This window comes from Oncorhynchus clarkii, chromosome 5, assembly GCF_045791955.1.
Source record: "Oncorhynchus clarkii lewisi isolate Uvic-CL-2024 chromosome 5, UVic_Ocla_1.0, whole genome shotgun sequence".
NCBI classification, from domain to species: Eukaryota; Metazoa; Chordata; class Actinopteri; order Salmoniformes; family Salmonidae; genus Oncorhynchus; species Oncorhynchus clarkii.
Window position 1 is genome coordinate 6,316,586 of NC_092151.1, and position 24,507 is coordinate 6,341,092.

The following is a 24,507-nucleotide window of genomic DNA, read 5'->3' on the forward strand; positions in this document are numbered from 1 at the left end:
CTAACACACAGCTAAATGGAGGGTAGCTAGCTGTTTCTAACACAGCTGAATGGAGGGTAGCTAGCTGTTTCTAACACAGCTGAATGGAGGGTAGCTAGCTGTTACTAGCACACAGCTGAATGGAGGGTAGCTAGCTGTTACTAACACGGCTGAATGGAGGGTAGTTAGTTAGCTGTTACTTACACAGCTGAATGGAGGGTAGTTAGCTGTTACTAACACGGCTGAATGGAAGGGAGCTAGCTGTTACTAACACACAGCTGAATGGAGGGTAGCTAGCTGTTACTAACACGGCTGAATGGAGGGTAGCTAGCTGTTACTAACACACAGCTGAATGGAGGGTAGCTAGCTGTTACTAACACACAGCGGAATGGAGGGTAGCTAGCTGTTACTAACACACAGCTGAATGGAGGGGAGCTAGCTGTTACTAACACACAGCTGAATGGAGGGGAGCTAGCTGTTACTAACACACAGCTGAATGGAGGGGAGCTAGCTGTTACTAACACACAGCTGAATGGAGGGTAGCTAGCTGTTACTAACACACAGCTAAATGGAGGGTAGCTAGCTGTTTCTAACACAGCTGAATGGAGGGTAGCTAGCTGTTTCTAACACAGCTGAATGGAGGGTAGCTAGCTGTTACTAGCACACAGCTGAATGGAGGGGAGCTAGCTGTTACTAACACACAGCTGAATGGAGGGTAGATAGCTGTTACTAACACAGCTGAATGGAGGGTAGCTAGCTGTTACTAACACACAGCTGAATGGAGGGTAGCTAGCTGTTTCTAACACAGCTGAATGGAGGGTAGCTAGCTGTTAGTAACACGGCTGAATGGAGGGTAGCTAGCTGTTACTAACACACAGCTGAATGGAGGGTAGTGTTACTAACACGGCTGAATGGAGGGTAGCTAGCTGTTACTAACACACAGCTGAATGGAGGGTAGTGTTACTAACACGGCTGAATGGAGGGTAGCTAGCTGTTACTAACACACAGCTGAATGGAGGGTAGTGTTACTAACACGGCTGAATGGAGGGTAGCTAGCTGTTACTAACACAGCTGAATGGAGGGTAGTGTTACTAACACGGCTGAATGGAGGGGAGCTAGCTGTTACTAACACACAGCTGAATGGAGGGTAGTGTTACTAACACGGCTGAATGGAGGGTAGCTAGCTGTTACTAACACAGCTGAATGGAGGGTAGCTAGCTGTTACTAACACGGCTGAATGGAGGGTAGTTAGTTAGCTGTTACTAACACAGCTGAATGGAGGGTAGCTAGCTGTTACTAACACAGCTGAATGGAGGGTAGTTAGTTAGCTGTTACTAACACAGCTGAATGGAGGGTAGCTAGCTGTTACTAACACAGCTGAATGGAGGGTAGCTAGCTGTTACTAACACACAGCTGAATGGAGGGTAGCTAGCTGTTACTAACACGGCTGAATGGAGGGTAGCTAGCTGTTACTAACACACAGCTGAATGGAGGGTAGCTAGCTGTTACTAACACACAGCTGAATGGAGGGTAGCTAGCTGTTACTAACACACAGCTGAATGGAGGGGAGCTTGCTGTTACTAACACACAGCTGAATGGAGGGGAGCTAGCTGTTACTAACACACAGCTGAATGGAGGGTAGCTAGCTGTTACTAACACACAGCTGAATGGAGGGTAGCTAGCTGTTACTAACACACAGCTAAATGGAGGGTAGCTAGCTGTTTCTAACACAGCTGAATGGAGGGTAGCTAGCTGTTTCTAACACAGCTGAATGGAGGGTAGCTAGCTGTTACTAACACACAGCTGAATGGAGGGGAGCTAGCTGTTACTAACACACAGCTGAATGGAGGGTAGCTAGCTGTTACTAACACAGCTGAATGGAGGGTAGCTAGCTGTTACTAACACACAGCTGAATGGAGGGTAGCTAGCTGTTTCTAACACAGCTGAATGGAGGGTAGCTAGCTGTTTCTAACACAGCTGAATGGAGGGTAGCTAGCTGTTAGTAACACGGCTGAATGGAGGGTAGCTAGCTGTTACTAACACACAGCTGAATGGAGGGTAGTGTTACTAACACGGCTGAATGGAGGGTAGCTAGCTGTTACTAACACACAGCTGAATGGAGGGTAGTGTTACTAACACGGCTGAATGGAGGGTAGCTAGCTGTTACTAACACACAGCTGAATGGAGGGTAGTGTTACTAACACGGCTGAATGGAGGGTAGCTAGCTGTTACTAACACACAGCTGAATGGAGGGTAGTGTTACTAACACGGCTGAATGGAGGGTAGCTAGCTGTTACTAACACAGCTGAATGGAGGGTAGCTAGCTGTTACTAACACAGCTGAATGGAGGGTAGCTAGCTGTTTCTAACACAGCTGAATGGAGGGTAGCTAGCTGTTAGTAACACGGCTGAATGGAGGGTAGCTAGCTGTTACTAACACACAGCTGAATGGAGGGTAGTGTTACTAACACGGCTGAATGGAGGGTAGCTAGCTGTTACTAACACACAGCTGAATGGAGGGTAGTGTTACTAACACGGCTGAATGGAGGGTAGCTAGCTGTTACTAACACACAGCTGAATGGAGGGTAGTGTTACTAACACGGCTGAATGGAGGGTAGCTAGCTGTTACTAACACACAGCTGAATGGAGGGTAGTGTTACTAACACGGCTGAATGGAGGGTAGCTAGCTGTTACTAACACAGCTGAATGGAGGGTAGCTAGCTGTTACTAACACGGCTGAATGGAGGGTAGTTAGTTAGCTGTTACTAACACAGCTGAATGGAGGGTAGCTAGCTGTTACTAACACAGCTGAATGGAGGGTAGTTAGTTAGCTGTTACTAACACAGCTGAATGGAGGGTAGCTAGCTGTTACTAACACAGCTGAATGGAGGGTAGCTAGCTGTTACTAACACACAGCTGAATGGAGGGTAGCTAGCTGTTACTAACACGGCTGAATGGAGGGTAGTTAGCTGTTACTAACACAGCTGAATGGAGGGTAGCTAGCTGTTACTAACACGGCTGAATGGAGGGTAGTTAGTTAGCTGTTACTAACACAGCTGAATGGAGGGTAGTTAGCTGTTACTAACACACAGCTGAATGGAGGGTAGCTAGCTGTTTCTAACACACAGCTGAATGGAGGGTAGCTAGCTGTTTCTAACACAGCTGAATGGAGGGTAGCTAGCTGTTTCTAACACAGCTGAATGGAGGGTAGCTAGCTGTTTCTAACACAGCTGAATGGAGGGTAGCTAGCTGTTACTAACACACAGCTGAATGGAGGGTAGTGTTACTAACACGGCTGAATGGAGGGGAGCTAGCTGTTACTAACACACAGCTGAATGGAGGGTAGTGTTACTAACACGGCTGAATGGAGGGTAGCTAGCTGTTACTAACACAGCTGAATGGAGGGTAGCTAGCTGTTACTAACACACAGCTGAATGGAGGGTAGCTAGCTGTTTCTAACACAGCTGAATGGAGGGTAGCTAGCTGTTTCTAACACAGCTGAATGGAGGGTAGCTAGCTGTTAGTAACACGGCTGAATGGAGGGTAGCTAGCTGTTACTAACACACAGCTGAATGGAGGGTAGTGTTACTAACACGGCTGAATGGAGGGTAGCTAGCTGTTACTAACACACAGCTGAATGGAGGGTAGTGTTACTAACACGGCTGAATGGAGGGTAGCTAGCTGTTACTAACACACAGCTGAATGGAGGGTAGTGTTACTAACACGGCTGAATGGAGGGTAGCTAGCTGTTACTAACACACAGCTGAATGGAGGGTAGTGTTACTAACACGGCTGAATGGAGGGGAGCTAGCTGTTACTAACACACAGCTGAATGGAGGGTAGTGTTACTAACACGGCTGAATGGAGGGTAGCTAGCTGTTACTAACACAGCTGAATGGAGGGTAGCTAGCTGTTACTAACACGGCTGAATGGAGGGTAGTTAGTTAGCTGTTACTAACACAGCTGAATGGAGGGTAGCTAGCTGTTACTAACACAGCTGAATGGAGGGTAGTTAGTTAGCTGTTACTAACACAGCTGAATGGAGGGTAGCTAGCTGTTACTAACACAGCTGAATGGAGGGTAGCTAGCTGTTACTAACACACAGCTGAATGGAGGGTAGCTAGCTGTTACTAACACGGCTGAATGGAGGGTAGTTAGCTGTTACTAACACAGCTGAATGGAGGGTAGCTAGCTGTTACTAACACGGCTGAATGGAGGGTAGTTAGTTAGCTGTTACTAACACAGCTGAATGGAGGGTAGTTAGCTGTTACTAACACACAGCTGAATGGAGGGTAGTTAGCTGTTACTAACACACAGCTGAATGGAGGGTAGCTAGCTGTTTCTAACACACAGCTGAATGGAGGGTAGCTAGCTGTTTCTAACACAGCTGAATGGAGGGTAGCTAGCTGTTTCTAACACAGCTGAATGGAGGGTAGCTAGCTGTTTCTAACACAGCTGAATGGAGGGTAGCTAGCTGTTACTAACACACAGCTGAATGGAGGGTAGTGTTACTAACACGGCTGAATGGAGGGGAGCTAGCTGTTACTAACACACAGCTGAATGGAGGGTAGTGTTACTAACACGGCTGAATGGAGGGTAGCTAGCTGTTACTAACACAGCTGAATGGAGGGTAGCTAGCTGTTACTAACACGGCTGAATGGAGGGTAGTTAGTTAGCTGTTACTAACACAGCTGAATGGAGGGTAGCTAGCTGTTACTAAAACACCTGAATGGAGGGTAGTTAGTTAGCTGTTACTAACACAGCTGAATGGAGGGTAGCTAGCTGTTACTAACACAGCTGAATGGAGGGTAGCTAGCTGTTACTAACACACAGCTGAATGGAGGGTAGCTAGCTGTTACTAACACGGCTGAATGGAGGGTAGTTAGCTGTTACTAACACAGCTGAATGGAGGGTAGCTAGCTGTTACTAACACGGCTGAATGGAGGGTAGTTAGTTAGCTGTTACTAACACAGCTGAATGGAGGGTAGTTAGCTGTTACTAACACACAGCTGAATGGAGTGTAGCTAGCTGTTTCTAACACACAGCTGAATGGAGGGTAGCTAGCTGTTTCTAACACAGCTGAATGGAGGGTAGCTAGCTGTTTCTAACACAGCTGAATGGAGGGTAGCTAGCTGTTTCTAACACAGCTGAATGGAGGGTAGCTAGCTGTTACTAACACACAGCTGAATGGAGGGTAGTGTTACTAACACGGCTGAATGGAAGGGAGCTAGCTGTTACTAACACACAGCTGAATGGAGGGTAGTGTTACTAACACGGCTGAATGGAGGGTAGCTAGCTGTTACTAACACAGCTGAATGGAGGGTAGCTAGCTGTTACTAACACGGCTGAATGGAGGGTAGTTAGTTAGCTGTTACTAACACAGCTGAATGGAGGGTAGTTAGCTGTTACTAACACAGCTGAATGGAGGGTAGCTAGCTGTTTCTAACACACAGCTGAATGGAGGGTAGCTAGCTGTTTCTAACACAGCTGAATGGAGGGTAGCTAGCTGTTTCTAACACAGCTGAATGGAGGGTAGCTAGCTGTTTCTAACACACAGCTGAATGGAGGGTAGCTAGCTGTTTCTAACACACAGCTGAATGGAGGGTAGCTAGCTGTTTCTAACACAGCTGAATGGAGGGTAGCTAGCTGTTTCTAACACAGCTGAATGGAGGGTAGCTAGCTGTTTCTAACACAGCTGAATGGAGGGTAGCTAGCTGTTACTAACACAGCTGAATGGAGGGTAGCTAGCTGTTACTAACACAGCTGAATGGAGGGTAGCTAGCTAGCTGTTTCTAACACAGCTGAATGGAGGGTAGCTAGCTGTTTCTAACAGCTGAATGGAGGGTAGCTAGCTGTTACTAACACACAGCTGAATGGAGGGTAGTTAGCTGTTTCTAACACAGCTGAATGGAGGGTAGATGGCTGTTTCTAACACAGCTGAATGGAGGGTAGCTAGCTGTTACTAACACACAGCTGAATGGAGGGTAGTTAGCTGTTTCTAACACAGCTGAATGGAGGGTAGTTAGCTGTTTCTAACACAGCTGAATGGAGGGTAGTTAGCTGTTACTAACACAGCTGAATGGAGGGTAGTTAGCTGCTAGTAACACACAGCTGAATGGAGGGTAGTTAGCTGTTACTAACACACAGCTGAATGGAGGGTAGTTAGCTGCTAGTAACACACAGCTGAATGGAGGGTAGTTAGCTGTTACTAACACACAGCTGAATGGAGGGTAGTTAGCTGCTAGTAACACACAGCTGAATGGAGGGTAGTTAGCTGTTGCTAACACAGCTGAATGGAGGGTAGTTAGATCTGAATAGGGCTGTCACACGTCTATTCTCCTTACCAGGACCCACTTGTCCCTCCGGCCCGCCCCTGCCCCCCCCCCCGACGCCCCCAGGTCAGAGTCATGTTCAAAGAACGGGGTCTACGGGATGACGTCTGTGTGTGTGTGTCTAGAGGACACTGATCACATGCAGCCTGCCTGCATGGCCCCCTCTAATGACCCGGGTGCTCTACTAAATACGAGGGGCGAAGACGGGCCTCGTTTCGGAAGTGAGGGGAGCGCTGGGCTATTGTCCTTTTGGGGCTTGTAACCCATGAGCCCCCCTCCTGCTTTACTCATACAACCCCGCCCCAACATCAGACCTGCTGTTTGGTCATCCGCACCTGCCAGCAATTGCTAATAACCCATCCGCAACCAGCCGACAATATGTGATAAAGTGAAAATCTGCGGCCCGCACTCGACCGTAACCCCTAATATAGAAATTGCGGTGTAGTCAGAGATGGAGGAGCAACTTTAAAAAAAAAAGGCCTATGAACATTTTGGACATTCAGTAGGCTATTGGTTAGTCAACTTGTCTATAATACAATACATACGAGCTCGTCTTCTGTCATTACTTGTGGCCCTAGAATATTAAAACATTTTGCTCACTCCGAATGTCATAAATCCATAGAATGAATGCTTCTATATGGTCGACGTCTGTAAACTATTATCTTTCATCTCTGCTTCTTTCGCACAGCAAATACATTTAGGGACCTGGGAGAAAATGCAATAGCTAGACCTATAGTTAACATTATTAACATTATCATAACATTATATGAGGGGTTATATTAACATTATATGAGGCTATGTGAGAGGTTATAGTTAACATTATATGAGGGGTTATATTAACATTATATGAGGCTATGTGAGAGGTTATAGTTAACATTATTATGAGGCTATGTGAGGGGGTTATAGACCATCAGTCAGAGTCCAGATCTCTTGACTGCTATTCCATTTAACCCATCTGAACAGTAGCCTTCAGTTCCTTTAATGTGCCATTTTGAAGTCCCCGTCTTGTGACTGTCGAATGTGTATAGCGCCTCACAATCATCACACATAAAATAGCCCATACAATATTTCATGACCCTAAACCCACACCGCCCTGTAGATACAACCGCGGGGACTACGGGTTATGAGTCAACGACACATCACTAGTGTGTGTGTGTGTGTGTGTGTGTGTGCATGAGGTGCATACTGTATGTGTGTTGGAACAAAGGGCCAGGCATGACTGTGTTTTAAGCTGCAGGGCTGACCGTTTGGTCACCTGACCTCTACAGACCGGTCAGCTAACCCCCCAATCTATTCTTTCAGAGGGGGAAGGGAGGGGACAGAGAGAGAGGAAGGAGAAGGGAAGGGGGGGGTAGAAGGATGGAGGGAGGGGAGGTGGATGGAGGGAGGGGAGGTGGAGTGGGGGGGAAGGATGGATGGAGGGGTGTGGAAGTAGGGGAGATGAGGGAGGGATCGGGTTGTGGAGGGGTGAGGAGGATGGCGGGAGGGGGGTAGAAGGGAGAATAGGATGGAGGGAGGGGGTGTGGAGGAGAGGGAATGGAGGGTGTGGAGGGAAAGGTATAGGGGTGGCGGGTTGAGGGAGAGAGAGAGCAAGTAGGCAGGAGTAAAGGTGTGTTATGGATAGCATAAGAGCAGGACAGGAAGAGAGAAGGAGAGAAAAAAGAAAAGAGATGGAGAGAGAAGGAGAGAGAGAAGGAGAGAGAAAAGGAGAGAGAAAAGGAGAGAGAAGGAAAGAGAAGGAGAGAGAGAAGGAGATAGAAGGAGAGAGAGAAGGAAAGAGAAGGAGAGAGAGAAGGAAAGAGAAGGAGAGAGAGAAGGAAAGAGAAGGAGAGAGAGAAGGAGAAGGAAAGGAGAGAGAAGGAAAGGAGAGAGAAGGAGAGAGAGAAGGAGAGAGAGAAGGAGAGAGAGAAGGAGAGAGAGAAGGAGAGAGAAGGAGAGAGAGAAGGAAAGAGAAGGAGAGAGAAGGAAAGAGAAGGAGAGAGAGAAGGAGAGAGAAGGAGAGAGAGAAGGAAAGAGAAGGAGAGAGAGAAGGAAAGAGAAGGAGAGAGAGAAGGAAAGAGAAGGAGAGAGAGAAGGAAAGAGAAGGTGAGAGATGGTGAGCTGGCGTGACATTCTGAGATCAGGATGAATGGGTAGCGGCTCTCGGTGGCTGAGATTGCTTTATAGCATTTCATTTGGTTTGTTCCACTGCTTGGGTGAGCACAGCCCCGGTTATGGATTTCTATTCTAATGCGCTGGAGCAGGCGCTGAGAGAGGCCAATGAGGCAGCTGCTGGAGCAGGGGGGACCTACGCGCAGGGGGCCTGATCAATAGGACAGGGCTGGGGAGGGGGGTGGGACGGGGCTGAGGAGGAGGGGAGACAGGGCTGAGCTAGGGTACAGCGCTGGGGTAAGGGAGGGCTGGGGAATGGGATATGGGGCTGGTGAAGGGTGGAGGGTAGAGGGTTGGAATAGGGCTGAGTCTGGGGATAGGGAAGGGAGAGTGGTGGGCAGCAGGCTCTTGCCAAAACATAGGCATCATGTATGCTTGCTTACGGCTATGCTAAATGTACAGCCTACTAATGGCAACCACTGACAGCTCCAGAGAGTCAACTCTCCACCTATTGTCAACAGATACACAGAGGAGTAAAGTGACGAAAATGTCAGCAGACATATATTAAAGGGATAGGAGCAACATTTTGGAAATTAAATACTTAACCAGAGTCAGATGAACTCCTGGATACCATTTGTATGTCCATGCGTTCAGTTTGAAGGACGTTTGAAGGTGGTTTCAGGAACCATTGCTAGGAACAATTAGCGTATTAGCCCTAACAATAACTGAAGCTTGATTTCCTTCAATGTTTTTTTTTTTTTTTTTACAGAGGAGAAACAGAGCTATGATACGATTGGTTTCATTGTGACATCATAAAGGTGCATTCCATTCATTCATTGTGACATCATAAAGGTGCATTCCAGTTTCAAGTTGTATTAGTCATATGCACGGCAAACATCGTCCAAACTAAATGCTTCCTTGCAGGTTCCTTTGACAATCCGAACTGATACAATTTAAGAATATGAACATAAAGTAAATGGCAGTAGAATAGAATACATATTTTAGCATAAATAGAGTACAGGAAGGCACAAGTGTAGAAATGGCGCAGTATACCAAGAGTCTGGTGGCAGCGGTAGTGATGTGTTCTAAGGTGCAGAGAATCAGAGCAGATGGTCAGTCCACTTCAAGTGTTAAGCAGTCTGATGGCTTGTAGATAAAAACGATCTCTGAGCCTGTTGGTATCAGACCTCATGCTCCGATACGGTCTGCCCGACAGTGAGGGAGTGAACAGCTCGTGGCTGGGGTGTGTGGAGTCCTTGATGATGCTTTGTGCTTTCGTCAGGTACTGATTTGAGTAGATGTCACGGATGGTTGGAAGCACGATCCCAGTGATGTACTGGGCCATCTTCAACACCTGCCGGAGGGCCTTGCAGTCGTGGACGAAGAAAATTCCGAACCAGTCCGTGATGCAACTGGTTAGGACACTCTCGAAGGTGCAGTGGAAGTATTTGGAGAGGACCTGGGGCGGCCACATTTCTTCAGCTGCCTTAGGAAGTAGAGACGCTGTTGCGCCATCTTGACAAGAGTGGTGGTGTTGTTGGTCCATGTTAAGTCCTTGGTGATGTGGGCGCAGAGGAACTTAAAACTGCTGACTCTCTCTACTGCAGTCCCGTTGATGTGGATCTGGGCGTGTTCCCTCCTCTGCTTCCTGAAGTCAACAATCAACTCTTTTGTTTTGCTGATGTTGAAGGAGAGGTTGTTGTCCTGGCACCACAATGCCAGTTAACTTACCTCCTCCCTACAGGCTGACTTGTCGTTGTTGGTTATCAGGTCTACAACGGTGGTGTCGTCAGCAAACTTGATGAGTTGATGTCGTGCAAAGCCACGCAGTCGTGGGCGAACAAGGAGTACAGCAGAGGGCTGAGGACACACCCCTGGGGGGGCCCCTGAATTAGTGTGGGGGAGGTGTTGTTGCCAATCGTCACAGCCTGGAGTCTGCCCATCAGGAAGTCCAAGATCCAGTTGCAAAATGTGGTCCCCAGACCCAGTGCTTTGAACGTGGTGTCAAACAATCGTGTTGAACACTGAACTGTAGTCAATGAAAAGCCTTCTCACATAGGTGTACCTCTTTTTCAGATGTGTTACGGCCGTGTGAATAGCGATGGAAATGGCATCTTCCATGGATCTGTTGGTAAATTGGAGTGGGTCCAGTGTGCCTGGCAGGCTGGCCTTAATGTGGGCCATGACCAGTCTCCTCGGAGCCCTTCATGATGACCTGAGGTGATGGGGCGATAGTCATTTGGGCATGTCGCCTTGTTTTTCTTGGGCACTGGGACAATGGTGGTCTCCTCAAAAGCAGGTGGGGACTACAACCTGGGACAGGTTGAAGATGTCAGAGAAGACGCCCGCCAGCTGGCACACACTGAGGACATGGACGCCATCTGGGACGGCGGCTTTGTGAGTACTCACTTCTTTTGAGAAGAGGGAGAGAAAAAGCATCTGGTCATCAAGAGCAGCGAGAGTCCTCCTGGATGGCTCGGTATTGTCTGCCTCGAAGCGAGCATACAATGTGTTGAGCTCGTCTGGGAGGGATGCTTCGGTGGGCACCACACAGCTGGATTTGCCTTTGTAGTTTGTCATAGTCTGTAGTCCTTGCCACATGCGACTCAAATCTGATTGTTGATGAACATCAATTAAAGTTTGATTCTGTATTGTCTTTTTGCGCGATGTGTGTCACTGAGTCATCGGGGTTCGTTCTGCTGACATTGAATGCTGCAGTACGGGCTCTCAGCATGGTACGGCTATCTCCATTTGTCCAGGGTTTTTGATTGGGATATGTCCGGTTTGTTATTGCGGGTACAACATCATCAACACATTTCCGAATGAAGCCTGTGACTGATGATGTATATTCCTCAATGTTGACGGATGAGTCCTAGCGGAAATGATTCTTTGAACATATTCCAATCAGTTCAATTCTCAAAACAGTCGCGCAGCATTGAGTCTGCCTCCTCTGTCCAGCACCTCACTATTCTCTGTGTTGGTAGCTGCCTCTTGAGTTGCTGCTTGTAGTCGTATGACTGTGCAACACGAAAAACAACAAGTCAATCCGTACTGATGACTGTCTGACTGACATGCCCTTGGGAAGGTACAGTGATGGACATTAATGCAAGACAAATTACACCCTATTCCCTATATAGTGCACTCTCTTTGACCAGGTACCCATAGTATATAGGGAGCCACTTGGAACACATACCATCAACGTAAGACCAACTCAGGCTTGGGATGAGATTCTGGTCATCTTGAGAGAATTTGCACAAATAGGCAAATAGACAGAGCATAATGAAAATAATTAAGGTTAAGTTTGAATTTGTCGTCAACTATGAGAACAGCGGAATGCAAAGCACCTCTTTAATACAGCTCGGTTGTATTGTACATCGACTCTTACACTACACACTAATACTAATTTTATCGTATCATTAAAAACAAAGAAAATTAACTTAACTTTAACTGACAATTGGTCTGAAGCAGAAACCTCATGGGAATTCACGAGCACCACAATGCTTATTCCACCCATGCTCTACCAAAGTTTTCCCAGTGCACAGCTTTTAGCCTACACAAGCTTTGAAGCTGGGCCAATTGCGCGTCGCCCTGTGGGACTCCCAATCGTGGCCGGTTGTGAGTGGCGCAGCGGTCGAAGCACCTCAGTGCCAGAGGCGTCACTACAAAACATTGAGCTTCATGGTATGACAACACGCCAGCAGGTTCCTTTATTACAGGTGTCTCACCACCACCGCTTATGGTGACCTTTAACCTATAGAGATCATGACCCCCCCCTTCCAGGCAAGAGAACAGGTTGATCTAAAGCTGACCTCCCTCCTACACACACACAGGTACCATGGCTAGAACAGAAACACACAGAGGCAGGTGAATTGACCTCTAGCTACAGCACATTCTCTGTCCACCCACAGACCTGTACACACCATTATACACACTAAACCACTAACAGTATACATTGCATCCTTAGCAAAAATTGCATTTTGAAAAGCCAAACATATTTTATTTTACCCCCTTTTTCTCCCCAACTTTGTGATTACGATCTTGTCTCATCACTGCAACTCCCCAAAGGGCTCGGAAGGCGAAGGTCGAGTCATGCGACCTCCGAAACATGACCCGCCAAACCGCGCTTCTTCTTATCACCCGCACGCTGAACCAGGAAGTGATCTGTGTCGGAGGAAACGTTGTTGAACTGACGACTGGTGGTCAGCCTGCAGGAGCCCGGCCCGCCACAAGGAGTCGCTAGAGTGCGATGAGCCAAGTAAAGCTCCCCCTGGCCAAACCCTCCCCTAACCCGGACGACACTGGGCCAATTGTGCGCAGCCCTATGGGACTCCCAATCACAACCTGTTGTGATACAGCCCGGGATTGAACCAGGGTCTGTGGTGACGCCTCTAGCACTGCGACTCGGGTGGCCCGGACCAGAACTATTCTTGTTTATATTAATATCAAACCTCAATTCTCTGTGAGTATTGGTCAACTTAGCCTTGAAGCATGTGTGTCCCGTAGACAGTACTGAGACCCTGCACTACCCTACTAATTACACAGAGACCCTGCACTACCCTACTAATTACACAGAGACCCTGCACTACCCTACTAATTACACAGAGACCCTGCACTACCCTACTAATTACACAGAGACCCTGCACTACCCTACTAATTACACAGAGACCCTGCACTACCCTACTAATTACACAGAGACCCTTCACTACCCTACTAATGAGAGAGAGGCAGGCAGAGAGAGAGGCAGAGAGAGAGGCAGAGAGAGAGAGAGGCAGGCAGAGAGAGAGAGGCAGGCAGAGAGAGAGAGGCAGGCAGAGAGAGGCAGGTAGAGAGAGGCAGAGAGGCAGGTAGAGAGAGGCAGGCAGAGAGGCAGGTAGAGAGAGGCAGGTAGAGCGAGGCAGGCAGAGAGGCAGGCAGAGAGGCAGGTAGAGAGAGGCAGGTAGAGAGAGGCAGGTAGAGAGAGGCAGGTAGAGAGAGGCAGGTAGAGAGAGGCAGGTAGAGAGAGGCAGGTAGAGAGAGGCAGGTAGAGAGAGGCAGGTAGAGAGAGGCAGGTAGAGAGAGGCAGGTAGAGAGAGGCAGGCAGAGAGAGGCAGGTAGAGCGAGGCAGGCAGAGCGAGGCAGGCAGAGCGAGGCAGGTAGAGCGAGGCAGGCAGAGCGAGGCAGGCAGAGAGAGGCAGAGAGGCAGGCAACGAGAGATGCAGAGAGAGAGGCAGAGAGAGAGGCAGAGAGAGAGGCAGAGAGAGAGAGGCAGAGAGAGAGGCAGAGAGAGAGAGGCAGAGAGAGAGGCAGAGAGAGAGGCAGAGAGAGAGGCAGAGAGAGAGGCAGAGAGAGAGGCAGAGAGAGAGGCAGAGCGAGAGGCAGAGCGAGAGGCAGAGCGAGAGGCAGAGAGAGAGGCAGAGAGAGAGACAGAGAGAGAGACAGAGAGAGAGGCAGAGAGAGAGGCAGAGAGAGAGGCAGAGAGAGAGGCAGAGAGAGAGGCAGAGAGAGAGGCAGAGCGAGAGGCAGAGAGAGAGGCAGAGAGAGAGGCAGAGAGAGAGACAGAGAGAGAGGCAGAGAGAGAGGCAGAGAGAGAGGCAGCGAGAGAGGCAGCGAGAGAGGCAGAGAGAGAGGCAGAGAGAGAGGCAGAGAGAGAGGCAGAGAAAAAAATATGCATGAAGGCAGCAGAAACCCCTCCCGCTGCAGTTTCATCCATTAACAGAGGATTGTTCTGCCTCGCTCTCTCTCACCCTTCACCCTCCTCCACTCTCCCCTGCCTCTCTCCTCTCCCCACGCTTTCCCTCCTCGCTCTCTCTCGCTCTCTCTGCCTGCCTCTCTCTCACCCTTCACCCTCTCACTCCTCCACTCTCCCCTGCCTCTCTCCTCACGCTCTCTCCTCCCTCTCGCTCCTCTCTGCAGAGTTGGTGTTTAATCATAGCTAACAACTGACACACACATCCATTCTCCTGACAAGACAGTTGATCACCCAATAACACCTCACAAATTAATAATCACAAAAAACTGCTGAGGGAAGTAGAGAGAGGAGGGAACGAGAGAGAGGAGGGAACGAGAGGAGGAGGGAACGAGAGGAGGAGGGAACTAGAGAGAGGAGGGAACGAGAGGAAGAGGGAACGAGAGAGAGGAGGGAACGAGAGAGAGGAGGGAACGAGAGAGAGGAGGGAACGAGAGAGAGGAGGGAACGAGAGAGAGGAGGGAACGAGAGAGAGGAGGGAACTAGAGAGAGGAGGGAACGAGAGAGAGGAGGGAACTAGAGAGAGGAGGGAACGAGAGAGAGGAGGGAACGAGAGAGAGGAGGGAACGAGAGAGAGGAGGGAACGAGAGAGAGGAGGGAACGAGAGAGAGGAGGGAACGAGAGAGAGGAGGGAACGAGAGAGAGGAGGGAACGAGAGAGAGGAGGGAACGAGAGAGAGGAGGGAACTAGAGAGAGGAGGGAACGAGAGGAGGAGGGAACTAGAGAGAGGAGGGAACGAGAGAGAGGAGGGAACGAGAGAGAGGAGGGAACGAGAGAGAGGAGGGAACTAGAGAGAGGAGGGAACGAGAGGAGGAGGGAACTAGAGAGAGGAGGGAACGAGAGAGAGGAGGGAACGAGAGAGAGGAGGGAACGAGAGAGAGGAGGGAACGAGAGAGAGGAGGGAACTAGAGAGAGGAGGGAACGAGAGAGAGGAGGGAACGAGAGAGAGGAGGGAACGAGAGAGAGGAGGGAACGAGAGAGAGGAGGGAACGAGAGAGAGGAGGGAACGAGAGAGAGGAGGGAACGAGAGAGAGGAGGGAACGAGAGAGAGGAGGGAACGAGAGAGAGGAGGGAACTAGAGAGAGGAGGGAACGAGAGGAGGAGGGAACGAGAGAGAGGAGGGAACGAGAGAGAGGAGGGAACGAGAGAGAGGAGGGAACGAGAGAGAGGAGGGAACGAGAGGAGGAGGGAACTAGAGAGAGGAGGGAACTAGAGAGAGGAGGGAACGAGAGAGAGGAGGGAACGAGAGAGAGGAGGGAACGAGAGGAGGAGGGAACTAGAGAGAGGAGGGAACTAGAGAGAGGAGGGAACGAGAGGAGGAGGGAACTAGAGAGAGGAGGGAACGAGAGAGAGGAGGGAACGAGAGAGAGGAGGGAACGAGAGAGAGGAGGGAACGAGAGAGAGGAGGGAACGAGAGAGAGGAGGGAACGAGAGAGAGGAGGGAACGAGAGAGAGGAGGGAACGAGAGAGAGGAGGGAACGAGAGAGAGGAGGGAACGAGAGGAGGAGGGAACTAGAGAGAGGAGGGAACGAGAGAGAGGAGGGAACGAGAGAGAGGAGGGAACGAGAGAGAGGAGGGAACGAGAGAGAGGAGGGAACGAGAGGAGGAGGGAACTAGAGAGAGGAGGGAACGAGAGAGAGGAGGGAACGAGAGAGAGGAGGGAACGAGAGAGAGGAGGGAACGAGAGAGAGGAGGGAACGAGAGAGAGGAGGGAACGAGAGAGAGGAGGGAACGAGAGAGAGGAGGGAACGAGAGAGAGGAGGGAACGAGAGAGAGGAGGGAACGAGAGAGAGGAGGGAACGAGAGAGAGGAGGGAACGAGAGAGAGGAGGGAACGAGAGAGAGGAGGGAACGAGAGAGAGGAGGGAACGAGAGAGAGGAGGGAACGAGAGAGAGGAGGGAACGAGAGAGAGGAGGGAACGAGAGAGAGGAGGGAACGAGAGGAGGAGGGAACTAGAGAGAGGAGGGAACGAGAGGAAGAGAAGGTAAAGACTGATGAGGAGGAGGGAGAGAAAGAACAGCATGCCCCAACATCTCCTTTCATAGCCTGAAGACAGACAAGTGCTTCAGTTCTCTTTTAAAAACAATAGACTATTTAAATCATCTGCCACACTTTCTCATATACGGTAACAAGAAGAATAACTAAATATGAGAAAATCAAAGTGATCAGGATTTTAATCAAATAGTTCTAGTCAACAGATAAGAGGATACATTAAATTAGAGTCCATATGTTTGTTTCATCTTGGCATTATAAAACTTTACCGACGTTTCCCAAGCCAGCATATATAGAGAGCAATAACCCAGCTCTAGGCCGCGCGTCTGTGGGGCGGCTCTAGGCCGCGTGTGTCTGTGGGGCGGCTCTAGGACCAGACTCAGTGGTCCAAAACACACAGAAACACAGGCTATACCAACCGCGGCCCGTCCTCTACACCTGCCGCGGCCCGTCCTCTACACCTGCCGCGGCCCGTCCTCTACACCTGCCGAGGCCCGTCCTCTACACCTGCCGCGGCCCGTCCTCTACACCTGCCGCGGCCCGTCCTCTACACCTGCCGCGTCCCGTCCTCTACACCTGCCGCGGCCCGTCCTCTACACCTGCCGCGGCCCGTCCTCTACACCTGCCGCGGCCCGTCCTCTACACCTGCCGCGGCCCGTCCTCTACACCTGCCGCGGCCCGTCCTCTACACCTGCCGCGGCCCGTCCTCTACACCTGCCGCGGCCCGTCCTCTACACCTGCCGCGGCCCGTCCTCTACACCTGCCGCGGCCCGTCCTCTACACCTGCCGCGGCCCGTCCTCTACACCTGCCGCGGCCCGTCCTCTACACCTGCCGCGGCCCGTCCTCTACACCTGCCGCGGCCCGTCCTCTACACCTGCCGCGGCCCGTCCTCCGGGTGTGTTAAATCCCTGTACAGCAGTGAGAGATGTAGACACTACGGCCCTGCTCCATTCAAGGTAAACCAAATAAACCTGTCCAGAAGCTATCAGAACTAGACCACGTGGTACAGGAGGGCCAATGAGAGCCGCTCAGTCTGACAACTGTTGTTATCGAATCATTAAGCACCTTTCACATTCGTTCACAACCCACCGACCAGCTGCCGCCTCAAACACACACACACACACACACACACACACACACACACACACACACACACACACACCAATCCAGCCTCTCCCTCCTGCCCAGCCAGCCTCTCTCCCACCTTACGTCACAACAACTCCAACACGGTGCTCCCCCTCTTCTCCCCTCCCCCGTCTTTAAAACAATCATCAGGAGTACTTCCTAAGTTAAGCAGGGTCAGCCCGGCTGTGTCAATCCCAGAGTCTCCTCTTCCCATCCAGCATCCAGGCTATATCGTATTTACTCCTCCACCGCCATATCCCCTGTACCCCCCCGTACCGCCGTATCCCCTGTTCCCCCCCGGTACCGCCGTATCCCCTGTACCCCACCGTACCGCCGTATCCCCCGTCCCCCCCGTACCGCCGTATCCCCCGTATCCCCCGTATCCTCCGTATCCCCCGTACCCCCTGTACCACAGTATCCTCCGTACCGCTGTATCCCCCGTACCCCCCGTACCGCCGTATCCCCCGTACCACCGTATCCCCCGTACCCCCAGCATCCCCCGTACCGCCGTATCCCCTGTATCCCCTGTACCCCCCGTATCACCGTATCCCCTGTACCCCCCGTACCGCCGTATCCCCTGTAGCCCCCGTGCCGCCGTATCCCCTGTAGCCCCCGTACCGCCGTATCCCCTGTATCCCCTGTACCCCCCGTATCGCCGTATCCCCTGTACCCCCATACCCCCCGTACCGCCGTATTTCCTGTACCCCCCGTACCGCCGTATCCCCGGACCCCCTGTACCGCCGTATCCCCGGACCCCCTGTACCCCCCGTACCGCCGTATTCCCTTTACCCCCCGTACCGCCGTATCCCCGGACCCCCCGTACCCCCCGTATCCCTGTACCGCCGTATTCCCTGTACCCCTCGTCAAAGTGTTTGTGTTTTCTTGTGGTTAAAAACTTTTACGAAAAAATAAGGTATCTATACATCCCAGCATAGTATAGTAAGAAATATTACATCCCAAGCAATCAACCTTTTGAGCGGAGCCAAGACTGCGTAAAAAAATATTATTTTTTTTAAAACTGTATTGATCCTATACCTTTAATACATCGAGATCCATTTTAATGACATTGTATCTAAATCCCATTTGCTGCTCCCTGGTTTTAAAATGTAATTTAATCAACTAAAGAGGATGGACGACCACGTTTTCTTTTGTTGTTGTTGCTCTCCACTACTCTTCATCTTCTGGAGAAAAAAATAATAATAGAGAGATGGATCGGCCCGAGCTGAACTCTCGTTGAAATTAAATTAAGAAGAGAACACGAATTAAAAGGAGGCAGCGACATGTTGTAATGTAGAGCAACGACAGGTAGAGCACAGCTACAGTTCTACCAGGTAGAGCACAGCTACAGTTCTACCAGGTAGAGCACAGCTACAGTTCTACCAGGTAGAGCACAGCTACAGTTCTACCAGGTAGAGCACAGCTACAGTTATACCAGGAAGAGTTCACTAACAGACACCGATATCGTTCTCAGTATGAACACAGCTACAGTTATACCAGGAAGAGTTGTTCACAACTCAGACATCAATGTGGATGCTACCATGGTTACGGATAATCCTGAATGAATCGTGAATAATGATGAGTGAGAAAGTAACAGACGCACAAATATCACATAACCACCAAGACATGCTAACGTCTCACCATTATAATAAGAGGTTAGCCTTTTATATCATAACCACCAAGACATGCTAATGTCTCACCATTATACTAAGAGGAGGTTAGCCTTTTATATCATACCCACCAAGACATGCTAACGTCTCACCATTATAATAAGAGGAGGTTAGCCTTTTATATCATAACCACCAAGACATGCTAACGTCTCACCATTATAATAAGAGGAGGTTAGCCTTTTATATCATAACCACCAAGACATGCTAACGTCTCACCATTATAATAAGAGGAGGTTAGCCTTTTATATCATACCCACCAAGACATGCTAACGTCTCACCATTATAAGAGGTTAGCCTTTTATATCATACCCACCAAGACATGCTAACGTCTCACCATTATAAGAGGATATGGGTATGATATAAAAGGCTAACCTCCTCTTATTATAATGGTGAGACGTTAGCATGTCTTGGTGGGTATGATATAAAAGGCTAACCTCCTCTTATTATAATGGTGAGACGTTAGCATGTCTTGGTGGATATGATATAAAATGCTAACCTCCTCTTATAATGGTGAGACGTTAGCATGTCTTGGTGGGTATGACATAAAAGGCTAACCTCCTCTTATAATGGTGAGACGTTAGCATGTCTTGGTGGGTATGATATAAAAGGCTAACCTCTTATTGTTCACGATTCATGAATAATATCCCCCTCTTAATGTCTGGTTACATAATGGGGACAGGAAGGCAGGGACTAACCCTTTAGGAGATATGGGGACAGGAAGGCAGGGACTAACCCTTTAGGAGAGATGGGGACAGGAAGGCAGGGACTAACCCTTTAGGAGAGATGGGGGACAGGAAGGCAGGGACTAACCCTTTAGGAGAGATGGGGACAGGAAGGCAGGGACTAACCCTTTAGGAGAGATGGGGGACAGGAAGGCAGGGACTAACCCTTTAGGAGAGATGGGGACAGGAAGGCAGGGACTAACCCTTTAGGAGAGATGGGGGACAGGAAGGCAGGGACTAACTCTTTAGGAGAGATGGGGGACAGGAAGGCAGGGACTAACCCTTTAGGAGAGATGGGGACAGGAAGGCAGGGGACAGGAAGGCAGGGACTAACCCTTCAGGAGAGATGGGGACAGGAGGGCAGGGACTAACCCTTTAGGAGAGATGGGGACAGGAAGGCAGGGACTAACCATTTAGGAGAGATGGGGGACAGGAAGGCAGGGACTAACCCTTTAGGAGAGATGGGGACAGGAGGGCAGGGACTAACCCTTCAGGAGAGATGGGGACAGGAGGGCAGGGACTAACCCTTCAGGAGAGATGGGGACAGGAGGGCAGGGACTAACCCTTTAGGAGAGATGGGGACAGGAAGGCAGGGACTAACCCTTTAGGAGAGATGGGGGACAGGAAGGCAGGGACTAACTCTTTAGGAGAGATGGGGGACAGGAAGGCAGGGACTAACCCTTTAGGAGAGATGGGGGACAGGAAGGCAGGGACTAACCCTTTAGGAGAGATGGGGGACAGGAAGGCAGGGACTAACCCTTTAGGAGAGATGGGGGACAGGAAGGCAGGGACTAACCCTTTAGGAGAGATGGGGGACAGGAAGGCAGGGACTAACCCTTTAGGAGAGATGGGGGACAGGAAGGCAGGGACTAACCCTTTAGGAGAGATGGGGACAGGAAGGCAGGGACTAACCCTTTAAGAGAGATGGGGACAGGAAGGCAGGGGACAGGAAGGCAGGGACTAACCCTTTAGGAGAGATGGGGGACAGGAAGGCAGGGACTAACCCTTTAGGAGAGATGGGGGACAACAAAAGAAAGCTGGCGCTGGGACCTGTGTGCCTGAACTAATTGATATCCCTGAGTGCACCCTTTTAAACGCTCCCCAAGGTGCTGCAAGGGTGCTTCTGAAACAAAGACTAGAGAGACAAGGGGTCCGAAATGGCACCCTATTCCCTCTACAGCCCTATGGGCCCTGGTCAAAAGTAGTGCACTAGAAAGGGAATAGGGTGCCCTTTGGGGGACACAGAGGGAAGACACTGCAGCCCCCTTTCAATAGACAGCGATCAACTCCTCTGAACAGTCTTGATGACATTCCATTTCAACTACTAACAACCATCGTTGAACATTGGAATTTCAGTTAACTTCCTGAATTGAAATGGGATTGACCCCAACCCTGACATACTGGAGTGTCTTCTGGGGGGGGGGGGGATGTAGTTATTCCATTCTAACACTAATATTGGGGATGGACAGTACCCTGGACAGACCTGAAGTACAGGCACATAGAGGCAGATTAAGCCAAATACAGGATATATTAAAAGCCTTGAGGCTTGGTCCGGGAAACCGGCCTGTTCAGTACAGCACTTAAACACTGTAACCCACCACCAGTCCTGTTTTTGATGCTCAGTCGAGCCACGCCACCTCCCATGGTGCTGTCTCCTCTCCCACGGTCAGTATGGGCCGGCATTGACCATGGATAAGCAGACAGCTAAAACGTGATAGCCGGGGATTGTGTGAGGGGGATCAATATGAAGTCCAGGAGGATCAATATGAAGTCCAGGGGGATCAATATGAAGTCCAGGAGGATCAATATGAAGTCCAGGAGGATCAATATGAAGTCCAGGGGGATCAATATGAAGTCCAGGGGGATCAATATGAAGTCCAGGAGGATCAATATGAAGTCCAGGGGGATCAATATGAAGTCCAGGAGGATCAATATGAAGTCCAGGGGGATCAATATGAAGTCCAGGAGGATCAATATGAAGTCCAGGAGGATCAATATGAAGTCCAGGAGGATCATATGAAGTCCAGGGGGATCAATATGAAGTCCAGGAGGATCAATATGAAGTCCAGGGGGATCAATATGAAGTCCAGGGGGATCAATATGAAGTCCAGGGGGATCAATATGAAGTCCAGGAGGATCATATGAAGTCCAGGGGGATCAATATGAAGTCCAGGAGGATCAATATGAAGTCCAGGGGGATCAATATGAAGTCCAGGAGGATCAATATGAAGTCCAGGGGGATCAATATGAAGTCCAGGGGGATCAATATGAAGTCCAGGGGGATCAATATGAAGCCGGAATTTTCGTGTGAAAAAGTAAAATAGCATTAAAAAAATTATTTAAAAAACGTTTTTTTTTGTTTGAACAAAACAACAAATAAAATAATTCAATAAATGCCAACACGGCATGAAAATAAAATGTTTTGGTTGTTTAAAAGTTAAGACAAAAGAAAGTCGTTCAGAGTACAGAACATGCCCAGTAAATGTTAATAGACCACAAACGATAATTGAAAACACACAATCTGTGAGAAAAAAGTTTAGAGGATGCAGGAGAAAACTGCTACACCTGGACAGTCCTTCCTTTAGCCAGACACAGAATAGAGCATACACTCATCTCAGACCATCTTCAGGTATACTATCTTCAGATATACTGACCATCTTCAGATATACTGACCATCTTCAGATATACTGACCATCTTCAGATATACTGACGGTCTCAGGTATACCGACCATCTTCAGATATACTGACGGTCTCAGGTATACCATCTTCAGATATACTGACGGTCTCAGGTATACCATCTTCAGATATACTGACGGTCTCAGGTATACTGACCATCTTCAGATATACTGACGGTCTCAGGTATACCGACCATCTTCAGATATACTGACGGTCTCAGGTATACCATCTTCAGATATACTGACGGTCTCAGGTATACCATCTTCAGATATACTGACGGTCTCAGATATACTGACCATCTTCAGATATACTGACGGTCTCAGGTATACCGACCATCTTCAGATATACTGACGGTCTCAGGTATACCATCTTCAGATATACTGACGGTCTCAGGTATACCATCTTCAGATATACTGACCATCATCAGATATACTGACCATCTTCAGGTATACTGACCATCTTCAGGTATACTGACCATCTTCAGGTATACTGACCATCTTCAGGTATACTGACCATCTTCAGGTATACTGACCATCTCATATTTTTTCTTGGTTCCAATCCTATTCCCTCACTCTGCTTCCCCCCCAGCCACACCCCTCTGCTTCCCCCCCAGCCACACCCCTCTGCTTCCCCCCCAGCCACACCCCTCTGCTTCCCCCCCAGCCACACCCCTCTGCTTCCCCCCAGCCACACCCCTCTGCTTCCCCCATCATCTTTCTCTGTGTGATACCCTATAATACCCAGACTTGATTGTTTCCCAATAAGGCTGATTAACATTGACTATTGTTATCAACATGCTGTCTAACAGTCAGAGGAGAAGGAGAAAACCCCTAGAATATTAAACACCTCTCAAAACAATAATGAAGCTACAGAGAGAGATTATTTTACAAGACTTATATTCTCAAATGCATTCATGAAGAGCAGTGTGCCTGTTGTGTCAATATACATTAATGTGGAGCGAAACGGACAAACCAAATCCCTGATGTACGCTAGAGCTGGGCGATACGGACAAACCAAATCCCTGATGTACGCTAGAGCTGGGCGATACGGACAAACCAAATCCCTGATGTACGCTAGAGCTGGGCGATACGGACAAACCAAATCCCTGATGTACACTAGAGCTGGGTGATACAGACAAACCAAATCCCTGATGTACGCTAGAGCTGGGAGATACAGACAAACCAAATCGCTATTTTCAAACTTCACATCTCTAGTAGAGGCTACTTACTGTTCTGAATTATATCTGCAAAATGTCTGCGATAAGTATGATCAGTGTCGATAATTTCCCCAGCTCTAAATGTAAGCACACATCCACACACACACATTGTACTATAGCCAAATAGGTTGTGGGAACACCAATGGCTGGCTGATGGCTCTAGAACGAATGGGAACACCAACAGCTGGCTGATGGCTCTAGAATGAATGGGAACACCAACAGCTGGCTGATGGCTCTAGAACGAATGGGAACACCAACAGCTGGCTGATCTCTCTAGAACGAATGGGAACACCAGCGGCTGGCTGATGGCTCTAGAACGATCCAGATCACAAGATTGTCTCTTCTGAGAGAAAGATAGCTGCTGTTAGGATCAATACCCACCCTGTCATTATAGTGACTACACAGCTGACAGAGAGAGAGGAGGAGGGAGAGGAAAAGAGGGGGGAGGGAAAAATGGAAGGAGAGAGAGAGAGGGGGGGGGTAGAGCGCTGGCGGAGGGTGTTGTGGTAATTAGCAGAATAAACTTTGATCTTGTCCATTGTGAGACCATCACACAGCTCATTCAATTAGGAAACAATTAAAAAAAAACATTCTCTCTTGTCTACTAGCCGTCTGAGTATTGAATCTCTCTATTTCCTGGGAGCAGAGGGCCAGGCAGAGCAGGCCAATATTTACTGATCCCACTGATATTTACTGATCCCACTGATATTTACTGATCCCACTGATATTTACTGATCCCACTGATATTTACTGATCCCACTGATATTTACTGATCCCACTGATATTTACTGATCCCACTGATATTTACTGATCCCACTGATATTTACTGAACCCACTGATATTTACTGAACCCACTGATATTTACTGATATTTACTGAACCCACTGATATTTACTGATCCCACTGATATTTACTGAACCCACTGATATTTACTGATATTTACTGATCCCACTGATATTTACTGATATTTACTGAACCCACTG

General features: G+C 49.2%; 1 protein-coding gene across 4 annotated transcripts in view; it reads right to left on the bottom strand.

Moving 5' to 3' along the window:
• Positions 1-24,507, bottom strand: part of LOC139408272 (WD repeat-containing protein 7) — a 333,290-nt gene that overhangs the window by 127,293 nt on the left and 181,490 nt on the right. The gene's annotated exons all lie outside the window — the stretch shown is intronic.